Source organism: Sebastes umbrosus, chromosome 1 (genome assembly GCF_015220745.1).
Source record: "Sebastes umbrosus isolate fSebUmb1 chromosome 1, fSebUmb1.pri, whole genome shotgun sequence".
Taxonomy (NCBI): Eukaryota; Metazoa; Chordata; class Actinopteri; order Perciformes; family Sebastidae; genus Sebastes; species Sebastes umbrosus.
In genome coordinates, this window is record NC_051269.1 from 24790651 (window position 1) to 24802820 (window position 12170).

The 12170-nt window shown below is 40.3% G+C and overlaps 1 protein-coding gene and 1 long non-coding RNA gene across 4 annotated transcripts in view; both read left to right on the top strand.

Annotated features, from left to right (window-relative positions):
- Window positions 1-12170, top strand: part of LOC119485726 (metabotropic glutamate receptor 7) — a 334706-nt gene that overhangs the window by 206279 nt on the left and 116257 nt on the right. The gene's annotated exons all lie outside the window — the stretch shown is intronic.
- LOC119485752 lies at window positions 339-10780 on the top strand. The gene is made up of 3 exons (XR_005206359.1): window positions 339-528; window positions 8910-8912; window positions 10770-10780. It is a non-coding gene; the product is annotated as an uncharacterized LOC119485752 (long non-coding RNA).

Sequence of the window (12170 nt, forward strand, 5' to 3'; positions counted from 1 at the left end):
CTTTTAATATATTTTAATATAAGATACAACTCTATTTATGCGGAGGGAAACAGCTATGCTGCATTTGCAATACAAAGTAGGAGCAGTGCATTAACAACTAGAGGGGCACTCGGAGAGCGCAGACTTCTGCCAAGCCCAAATGTCCTATCTCACAATGTTAACAGTAGTGAAAAATAGTGCGTGTATCCGCCCCGTGAGCTGGATCCGCTCCAAAATGTAATTGGTTCTTCCTTGACCCATGCTACACTCGAGTTTCATGACAATTGGGCCAGTAGTTTTTCCCTAATCCTGCTGACAAACAAACAAACAAACAAACCAAACCGAAAACATAACCTCCTTGTAGGAGATAATAAGGTTAAAATCCAAAATATATACAATGCCAAAATCACAGTATGATACAACCACAACGTTTTCCCTTACCCTAACTATGTGGTTTTCTTGCTTGAACCTAACTGTAGACATTTGCGTGGCGTACAAATGACACGCAAAAAGGATAAAATGTGTACTCGTGACACGCAGAATGTCCATGTAATGTCGTGGTATTTATACACCTTCCTGTCAGACCAGGTTGGCGGATACAGTCTTCCAGCAGAGAACAAAATGAGTGCTTTTTGAATTTCCAACAGAAAGTGAGAGGGAGGCCAGTGTGGTGGAAATGATCCACTACATCCTGAGCTGGACAGGAGAAAGACTTAGAGAAAGACTGACTTCAGCCAGAGACAGGGCCAATATCACAGCTCTAATGAACACTATTTATCACATATTGACTTTTTGCATACACTTGGTCTTTTCCTTGTAGAGGCTGTTGGGAACGTATGGCTGTACTTGCAATGGTAAACAGAAACTCATATGTCTCCCTGGTCTACAATCAATAATGCATAGCAATTAGTGACCCAATATGATAGTGTGGACCAGACCTTGAACACTAATGAACCTGTTCTATTAACAGTATCGATTGAAGCCACAAAAGAAGATATTATCTTGTCTCACTTGTTATTTGTTAGATTTGTCTCATTTCATGTCTCCAACCTTTCACTCTCCTCTCTTATTCCTCTGATTAATGATACTATTATGATTGATATTTAACCCCTTACCATTCCGCCCTCTTTTTTAGAGGGGTATGGGTGGGACACAGAGGATGTTCAGGGGTAAATAAAAACACAGCAGTATATGTCACATAGAAGTGGTGTTTCAAGTTGTTCTAGTCATTGATAAGAAATTAAAATACATTTTAACAGTGTATAAGGGCTTAGAAAATGATGATATAAGTATGTGTCTCATAAGTTGTTGCAGCAATGTTTAGCTTGATATCACTTTTTACCCAGATTTGGTGCTGAATTTAACCTTTTTTTTACCATTCGACAATTGATAAAAAATCATCAATAAACCCTCCAAAATACCACATTAAGACACCAAGACCTTGACGAACACCATAGAAAATGCCATGCTGTGATTTGGTATCAAAAACTTTTGACATTTGGAGATTTAAATTTTTTTGGTAATTGGATGGTGAGCACTTCTGTTCTGGAAACAGGTCTCTAGTTTGTGTTTGTAAAGTTTCATGAGGCTGTGATTATCCGAGAGGACAACACAGGTGATTTTATACAGTGACGTCAAGTTTAAACTACAATGAAATGGCTACTATGGGGACTAACATTATCAAACATGAATATAATTGGGCTCATTGGATCCACAAGAGTCTGAGCTTTACAGTCATACCCATTTTATGTAAATAGGCAAAACATTACACATTTATACTGCATGCAAAAATAAATTGCCTGGATTTTGCCCAGAACTGCATGTGATTATCATAAAGTGGGCATTTCTGTAAAGGGGAGACTCGTGGGTACCCATAGAACCCATTTTCATCCACATATCTTGAGGTCAGAGGTCAAGGGACCCCTTTGAAAATGGCCATGAGAGTTTTTCCACGCCAAAGTTTTGTGTATGTTTGGAGCGTTATTTAGCCTCCTTCCTGACAACCTAGTATGTCATGGTTGGTACCATAGATCCCTTATGTTTTCTAGTGTCATATGATACCAGTATCTTCACTCTAGCTTTAAAACTGAGCCCACTGCAACCTCTGAAAGATCAATTGCGTTAATGGGTTAAAAAATTGCCTGGATTTTGCCCCAAACTGCATGTGATTATCATAAAGTGGGCATTTCTGTAAAAGGGAGACTCGTGGGTACCCATGAAACCCATTTTCATCCACATATCTTGAGGTCAGAGTTCAAGGGACCACTTTGAATATCACAATGCCAGTTTTTCCTCGCCAAAATTTAACGTATCGTTGTTACGTTATTTATCTTTATCTTTCCAACCACGTAGTATGACATGGTTGGTACCAATGGATTCATTAGGTTTTCCACTTTCATATGATACCAGTATCTTCACTCTAGCTCTAAAACCCGAGCCCGCTACAACCTCTGAAAGACAGAACAGGGCTGTTGGAGTGTTAAGGGGTTAAAGATATGAATTTCACCAACTATCCAAATACATTTCCAGTCCCTAATTTATCGTCACATTGTAACTCTTTGTTCTCCTTTCTCTGCCTTGACTTCCTCCCCCCACACATTATGATTTCAACCACAGAGACGGCTGGGATCATTTTTGCCCCCTAGAACTAAACCTTCAATTACATAATGAACACGCCTTCTGTGCCATTTCACAATGACTGACTCCCTCTGTACCCTCAAAGCAGCAGGCGTGGAGACAAGACACACCAGCAGACAGCTTTATTCTCTGAAACTACCCTAATGGCTCAGACAGGGAGAAATTCAGCCAAACTCGCTAAGTAGTAAAGGTACGGCATGCTGAGGAGGTCAGGGTTTCTTTGTACAATCAAAGGAACACAAAGGAATGATCATTATTTCCCTATATTTGCAGAGAAATAGGATAGGATAATACTTATACCTTGACATCATGCTGTTCTTTAAAGCTTTTTAGTACCAAGACCTTTAAAGGCATAGTTGGACCCAGTGGTAACCCACTCCTGCAGAGTGAAGTGCTCTGCTTGTTCCAAGTAACAGTCCCAGACTGTTAAAGACTCAAAACTTTGTTCATGCCTTTGTCTCTTTGTAGTTGTTTTGAGTTTCTTTGTGGTAGTCTTGCATCTTTTTGTGGTTGTTTTGTGTCTCTTTGACATAGTTTTGCATCCCTGGAGTTGTTTTGCATATCTTTGTGGTCCTTTTGCATCTCTTTTTAGACGTTTTGCATCTATCTGTGGTTGTTTTTTGCAATTCCTTGTGGTCGTTTTGTGTCTTTTTGTGGTTGTGCGTATCTTTGTGGTCATTTTGCTTCTCATTGTGGTTGTTTTGCATCTCTTTGTGGACATTTTGTGTATGCATCTGGTTATATTGCATCTCTATAGTTGTTTTGCATCTCTTTGTGGTTGTTTTGTATCTTTTTGTGGTCGTTGGGTGTCTCTCTGTGGTCAATTTACGTCTCTTTGTGGTTGTTTTATGTCTCTTTGTGGTCGTTTTGTCTCTTTGTTGTAGTATTGCTTATCTTTGTGATCATTTTGCATCTCTTTTGTGATCATTTTGTGTCTACTTGAGTCATTTTGCATTTCTTTGTGGTAGTTTTGCATCTCTGTTGTCATTTTGCGTCTCTCTCTGTGTACTTTTTATGTCTCCTTGTGGTTGTTTTATGTCTCTGTGTGGTAGTTTTTTGCATCCCTGTAGTCGTTTGCATATCTTTGTGGTCATTTGCATTTCTTTGTGGTTGTTTTGTGTTTACTTGGCGTCATTTTGCATTTCTTTGCGGCAGTTTTGCTTCCCTGGAGTAAGTTTGTGTGTCTTTGAGGTAGTTTTGCATCCCTGGAGTTGTTTTGCGAATCTTTGTGGTCATTTTTCATCTCTTTGTAGACATTTTGCGTTTCAGAAGTTGTTTTGAGTCTCTCTTTAGTCATTTTTGCAATTATTTGTGGTTGTTTTGTGTTTTTTGTGGTTGTTTTGTGTTTACTTGGCGTCATTTTGCATTTCTTTGCGGCAGTTTTGCTTCCCTGGAGTAAGTTTGTGTGTCTTTGAGGTAGTTTTGCATCCCTGGAGTTGTTTTGCGAATCTTTGTGGTCATTTTTCATCTCTTTGTAGACATTTTGCGTTTCAGAAGTTGTTTTGAGTCTCTCTTTAGTCATTTTTGCAATTGTTTGTGGTTGTTTTGTGTTTTTTGTGGTTGTGCACATCTTTTTTGTCATTTTGCGTATATTTGTGGTCATTCTTTGTTGTTGTTTTGCATCTCTTTCTGGGCGTTTTGTCTCTTTCTGGTCACTTTGTGTCTTTTTGTGGTCGTTTTGCATCCCTTTGTGGTCATTTCATGTCTCTTTGTAGTTGTTTTGCAACTTGTTGTGGTCATTTTGCGTCTCTTTGTATTTGTTTTGTGTCTCTTTCAGTGGTATTCTGCAGGTGAATCAGAACTCTCAGCTACTGCTGTTGTTAGTTCAAAAAACGGCGGCTAAACTTAATTTTCCATACTGGAGATGAAGAGACCTACTTTTAATTGAGTTCTATGCCTTTTTGAAAAAATCTGAGCAGCCACTTCAAACAGAGGCTCCGGCCCAGGGGCCCCGTGACCCCTCGGGCATGTGCCCTGTAGGCCCGTTCAGGATTTTATAGCTTGCAGTGTTTCTCAGCTTTACCATTTGAAACATTGAAGATGTCAAAGAGGTGGCATCAAGTGTCATAAATTAAGTTATTTTGGTAAGTCAAACAGGAAAATGACAAATCAGTATTGTTGAACATTATAACATTGCCTCTTCACTTAAAGTTAGATGTTTGCTCTAATTATCTGACTTAGTTGTAACTTCTTAGCTGGAAGCCTAAAAGTAACTCTGGTAGCTCGTTATGGACAGAGACCAATCAGTATTTTGGCATTTCTCAGTGTTCACTGAAACGCATGAATAAAACATGCAGCTGTGTGGCAGCACTGTGTCTCAGCAGTGAGCACTGTCGCCCCACAGCAAGAAGGTTCAAATCTGTGCCCTCATCATATCTGTGTGGAAATGATAATGAATCAACACGCTCAGCTTCAGTATGAGTGTCGAGTTCTCACAAAGAGATAAACATCCGGACAGTTTACTGCCTACAGTTACAAACAGCACGCTGGAATCATTTAATTGGAGTTCTGTCTCATAGTGATTCATATATCTGTGTGAAGTTTACATGTTCTATCTGTGTCTGTGTGGGTTCCCTCTGAGTTTTTAAAGATGAGAGAGAAACCCAACAGACCTGTTTGAGCAAAGGTAACAGGTCATATACAGATGGATATATAGATGCATGGATGGTGGGATGTATAGTAATCTCTGTAATAGGGATCAAAATGGTGCAAAAATGAATTGCATCAGGACAAAATTGCCAAAAGCTAGTTGGTTTAGGGTGACCATATTTTCAAACCCCCAAACCGGGACCCTTAAGTGTCCCGCATTAATGCACGCGCTAATATGCACGCACCATAGGCGTTTTCATCAGGATGGCTAACTTGGCGCATTTGAGCATGGAGTGGGATCAGAAAGAAGGCTTTATTATAGGGGGTTCATTGGAGTCTGTGACAGTCATGATTTATCACATTCACTACTTTCTCCCTCTTTAATCACAGGGCTATCCCCCTCATGACGCACTGACAGTTTGGGAGTCCTGTAGAGAGTTTTCCTCAGAGGAAACTTATTGTTGTCTGGGACTAAGGATATTATTATTCAACTTTGGTTTTGAATCCAAACAATCTCTATCACATAATGTTGCTTGCCACAACCTCAGGCTATTATAATAAACAATTGTGGAGCTCAGACAACTTTTTGGCCGGGATGGAGACACCGGGTGAAAGACTGACAGGAACGGACGGTCCTGAGGAGCGGAGCGAAATGCCTGTTGATACGCAGAAGGAACTGTGTAGAATAATTAATCAAAATGACACGTTTGATGTGCACATAAGCACGGGGGGTTCTGTGATTCAAAATTGCACAAAATGTAACCAGAAGATCTGCTGTGTCCGTGCGTAATTGTGGCTTGACAGCGTGCAACATCACTCTAGTTAGAGACTGCAGTGGGGTGCGCTGTGCTGGCTTCATGTATACTTATCTCATGCGCACAAATTAATTAATGAGTGGAACACGATAAACGTTTATGGAAGTATAATATTGTTATTATCATAATTGTAGTGAAAACTGGGACAAATTAATGTTATTGACAGTTAAAAACCGGGACATTTGAGTGTTTTACAGATATTTGTTGGGACTCGGAACATCCAGCTTGAAACCGGGACAGTCCCGGTCTCTCCATCTCTGTAATAGTTTAGCCTTCTGCGCTGTGGTGCATCAGCCTTGACTGCTTATTACGGATAGCAGAAGGCTTAGCTAAACTAATAGCAACATTTTCTCTCCATCTCTGAAACACTTCACCGATATTGTAGCTCAGTAGAACCTCGAATCACAGTTTGTCATCTCAAACGTAGGCTATTTGATATCAATTCTGTCACCCAAAAAATCAGCAAGATGGCATTTTCAATGTGTAAGTTTAGCCTACTACTCTGAGGTGATTCGTGTGCCTCCAGTCTTTCCTTCGTTTCGCCTTCAGCTAACATTGTGAAGTAATCATGACGCCGGCTATAAAAGGGTCTATACCACTGTTCCCTTCTGTTGTCCTCGAATAAGTCGTTGACCTGCAACGTGAGTTTTATTGACGGTGTGATTAAGTTTCACACCACAACATAACTGGGAAAACAAGTTAGTAGTAAGCACCATTTCAGGGTTGTTACCATGTATCAGCAGGGACAGACTCTGGGTCGGTGATCAGCACTGCCACCGGGACGGGGATTTGAGTCGGCTGACTGGAGACCTTTCTGTGTGGAGTTTGTCTCCATCACCCTTTGGTTTCCTCCCACAGTGCAGAGACTCGCATTTTAGGAGAATTTGTGACTGCAAGCTGAACTCTAGGTGTGAATCTGAGTGTGTGTTATCCCTGTGGTGGACGCCCTGCCTCTCCCCTGGTGCATCCTGGGATAATCCCAAGCCCTCTGCGACCCTGAACAGGATGAATGGATGGACGTTTTCCCCCCTTTAAAAACAGCCCACATGCTTTTACAAGCCTTGTAGAAAATAAACATGACAGCCTCAACAATGCTGTTTTATGTATCGTGGTGAGTCGGTGGCCACACATCAGCGTCATGCCCATAATCTCAGTAAAGGACAGTCCATCAGCTCTTATTGGTGTAATAAAGCTGCCACATGCTGCGGCATTGGGAGGCTGGCTCCTGGTTTGTTTAGAGGAGGTGGCAACTTTACAATGCACCGTTAGTCACACTCAGTGGCTTTATGTTGCTTCGATTGACGCTTTGTTATCCGCATGAAAAGATGAAAGTAATTGTATTTGCCAATATGATGATGTTTTGTACTGTACGATTTTGTTTATTCCATCTGATGATTAAGGATAAATACACGGTATATGATTCCAGTAATCCAGGATGGAGTCTGATAAAATATGTGATACACCACCGGGGTATAGTCCGCACCCATCTGCGAACGGCAGGTAGGGAGGAGGTCGGGATGGGTGTGTCGGTCAAAAAACACAGGACTTTCGCCCAGGAGACCGCTGCTTGTGTCCCGTGTGAAACCAGAAGTCAACATTGATTTACTGTTGCTGGACATTCGTAAGAAAATTCATGAAAAGCATCTTGTTGAAAGTTATGCTGAGCGCCACAACAAAAAAGGACATTTGTGTCTATGCATACAAATCAAATAGTTTAAATTTTGAGACTATTTCACAAACTGCCGGTAAACTGTGTTGCATATTCAGACAGACAGTATGAAAAAAATAATTAGACCAGTGTTCCTGAAGTTAACATTGATTTATTTGTCACGTAACGTCCGTACTTAAGTTACGCCACTTCAGATGTCATTTTAACCTAAATCGTGACTTTTTACTAAACCTAAGTAGTTTTGTTGCCTAAGCCTAACCAAGTCGATCTTTTCCTAAACCTAAGTAGTTTTATTTTGAAAAGACTACAGTAGAGTGGAAGTTGACACGTGCATCCCGTGTTGCTGAACATTCGTGCTGAGCGTCACAAATCAAATAGATTAAATTCCGTGACTGTTTCACAAACGGCCGTGAGACTGTTCTCATATCATTATGAGCACATAGCCTACTTATATAGTTTATGTAAAAAGTAACTAAAAGTATCTAATGTAGTGAAATAACAAGTATAATAATTACCTATGAGATGTAATGGAGTAGAAGTATAAAGTAACAGAAAATGAATACAATCAAGTAAAGTACCAGTACGTCAAAATTGTACTAAAGTAGAGAGTGAATTTATCTACCACTGGTATCTTGCTTACGTCTCCCCAGCTTATTACGACTATCTATAAAGTTAAAGACAATCACTGTTAATATGTCATTGCAATATATATAAAGCAAGGAATCTTTCCATGCTGCTATAAATGGATGATGAATAAATGATGGATGATGGATGGGGATGATGCACAGCAGGTTGGCCGCCCCTCAGGCAGCAGCATGGTGACCTGTTTTCTTTACTGATGCCCCCAACTGAATTTCACTACAACAACTGGGGCAATTATTTGCGTTATTAACCCATTTACCAAAACTGTAAGGGGGGGGGGGGGGTTATATGAACTAAAATCAATGTGGCATCTGGTTAAAATAATTTAATTCTCTAGACATTAACTTCTTCATTAGGATGTTTTTTCTATGCATTTAGAAATTGCATGCGTGCTTTCATCAATCAGGGAATGAAACCTCAAATGTATCCAGGAAAGCTATTGATCAATTTAGTTATTCCTTAAGAAGACTTACTGTATTGTGCGCTGATATACTCTCCTAAATATGAGGCTTCAAAAACTGAATGTAGCCATTCACTTCATGTTGTGTCTTGCTCGTTAGCACAAGAGTCCAAAACAGCTGGTTTCCAATTTACCACTAATACAAATGATGATTGGCTAAAATCAGCGGTAAATCACTCAAGAGCAGGTCAGCAACAGAAACAGGCTGCATGAAGAGTCTCTTGGGGCTGGAGCCATGTAGCTCTTTTCCACTGCAGGAACGTAGTGATCCACAACCTGGAGCTTCATAACCTGAACCAGTAAGGTTCTAGGTTCTGCCTTGTGTGTCCTCTGTGTTCTACAGACCAAAAGGTTTTGTATTTACGCCACCGAAAAGGTTACAGATGGAAAAACGTCGTCATTTTTACGTTGTATTTGGTTGGGGAGAGCAGCTTAGTTGTGAGACCAACACATTCTCAATCTCAAATTGCCAAATACCGCTGAATGGTCATTGACCCTCGGCATCGGAAACCGCGCAGGGTACCCCTCTTAAGTTAAATTAGTTTTAGACAGACCAGGGACAGCGTGTCAATATACACTTGTTACATGCATAGTGTCCTTTCAAAATAAACTTCTGTTTTTCCATCCGGCATCTGAAACCGCGCGGGGTACCCGTCTTGCGTTACTTTTGGACGGACCAGGGACGGAGTGTCAATATGCGCTCGTTACATGCATAGTGTCCTTTCAAAATAAACTTCCGTTTTCACAGGAAGTTAGCTGACGTGACCAAATAAGTCAACGTTACTTTTAGTTTCACACAGGACACGATCACGGGTCTCCTAGTTGAAAGTCTTGTGTTTGTTTGACCCATCCTCCACCCCTTCTCTACGCCCTGAACGGACTCTTACGTTATTAATACTACTACTACTATTACTAATACTATGTCATCAGCTCTGACCATCAAATAACGCCTCAGGTGGGTTTGCATTGGACTTGAAAAGCCCCGTTCCTCACATACTATTGCTAAAGGGTGCCTCCGTGCATCGGTTTCCGATGCCAAGGGGCACTGACCAAATGGTGGTATTTGACAAGTTGGGAGTGAGAACTGGTTGATGAGACAGACAACAGCAAATACATTAATATCATATTTTTCTTGCGATTACTTTTAAACATCTGTATTGTAAAAGTAATAGAACATCACCAGCCACAGAACGGAGCAAAAAGAGAGAACACGAGATTGACTCCAGACCAGCTTGATCCTTCAGGAAAGGTCAATGTCTATCTGGCTCTCAGTCTGCTCTGAACCATCAGACCAGCAGCAAACACAGGACTTTCACCCAGGAGACCGCTGTTTATGACTTTACGCTTGTTATGTAACATTACTTAAGAAAGTCTGCTAAGGGCGGTTAATGCTACAGTAGTTACATTACATTGTTACGTTATCATTTCAACATGTTTTTTTTCTAACCATAACAAGTACTTTTGTTGCCTAAACCTATCTAATCATTTTGCAACGTTAACCGCGTGGCATTGCGTGTTTCTGCAAGCATAAAGGTATTTCTAAAACCTTTTTTGGGGGGGGTTCAGAAACGTCAACATTCAACGTATCCCATGGTTTGCAGAAACAGTACAATGCCAAAAAAAAATGCTGGCGACTGGATTGATGTCCTATGTTATTAATAGCTGTGTTTTAAACCAGCTGTTGCATTTGTTCCCCCTGAGAGAATCTGAACTTGGATTTAGAATATCTTCCTAATCGTCCTCAGAGCGGTGGGGGGAAAACACAGGAAACAAAAGCAGAACCAGAGGCAGAAGATCCACCTGAAGTTACAGGTGGAACAGGTCTTATAGCCTGCAGTCGGTGGGTGAGGACAGTTTACACACAACAGTAGCTGGGGGCAGCAACAAGCTGTCAGGATAACATTATGCTCTAGGTGCCTTTGAAGGCTGGAGCCTAGATAAAATTATGCCAATGGGGTCCGACGGGCATCCTGTTTAGTGTGTGTTTGTGTGTGCTTGTGAGTGAGAGAGAGATATGAGCAGGTCATAGAGAGAAGAGAGGGACTGAGAGACTCCTGTTTATAAGATAACATAAAGCTCTAGGTCCCTTTGCCACAGGCAAGGAAATAGAGAGGGGTTAGAGTATAGTATAGTCGGGGCCTCCGGAGGCCTCCTAACAGGAGATAGGAGGACTCCGATCAGCGTCTGCTCAGAGCTGCAGCCACATGGCAGCAGATACCCAGAGTAATTATTGGTGCTGTCAGTGCAGGGAGCCCGTTGATAGCTGAGCTGAGAACAGTCTGCTCCCCTCACACTTTAACTAAAACAGCTTCTAACAATGTCACGGCACAAGGCGCTCACAGGTCAGTAGGAGTCATTCTTTAAAGCAGATGGCGTGGCTGTTATTAAGGATAACAATTAGTGCTGAGAGCAAAGGGAGCCAGTTGTTAAATGGGTATGAACATCTGCTTCTGGTGTTACAGCACATTGTATTTCTGAGCTGGTTATTTATAGTAAATCCTGGTTATTGTGTCTTCAAAAGTTGTTTTCAGGTTTGTCAGGCACCAATAACAGTTTTGTATTAGTTGAATTCGCCACAGGCATCTTCTGCTATGCAGGGTGGAATGATATTATTTAATTACATGATAGTGTTCAAGCTACATTAATGTTCAGAGGCTGGAAACTCACTTCCATCTCAGAAACCTATAAAGTGTATCATCCTGCACTGATGTGAAGTCATGGTGGGAATATATGGAGTTGCTAACACAAAATAAAAATAAGGTTTTACAAAAGCAATACTTTTGTCGGAGGTGAAAACATGCTCTGCTGTTTAAGCAGAAATTACTATTCAATTAAATTTCAATTAAATGTATTTATATCGCGTCAAATTATCCCTTTTAATTGGTAGAAACCCTGGGCAGTATCTCTGCCTCAACCGATTGGGTTGAGAGAGAGAGAGAGAGAGATGCACAGCAACAACAATAAGAGCACAACAGCTATAATAATAATACAAATAAGACTAATAACAATAATAATAGTAGCAGTGGATATAATAGAATGATTTTAATAGTAGTAGTAATATTAATAGAAGTATGGCTGATAATAATGATAGTAGCAGTGGATATAATAGAATGATAATAATAATAGCAGTAATAGTAGCAGTAATAATAATAGAAACAGGACTAATAACAAAAAATAATAGTAGTGTGGATATAATAGTATGATGATAATAATAATAATAATAGCAGTAATATTAGTAGAAATATGACTAATAACAATATAATAGTTGTGTGGATATAATAGAATGATAATAACAATAGCAGTAATAGTAGCAGTAATATTAAAAGCAATAGGAGTAATAACAATAATAATAGTAGTCTGAATATTATAGAACGGTAAT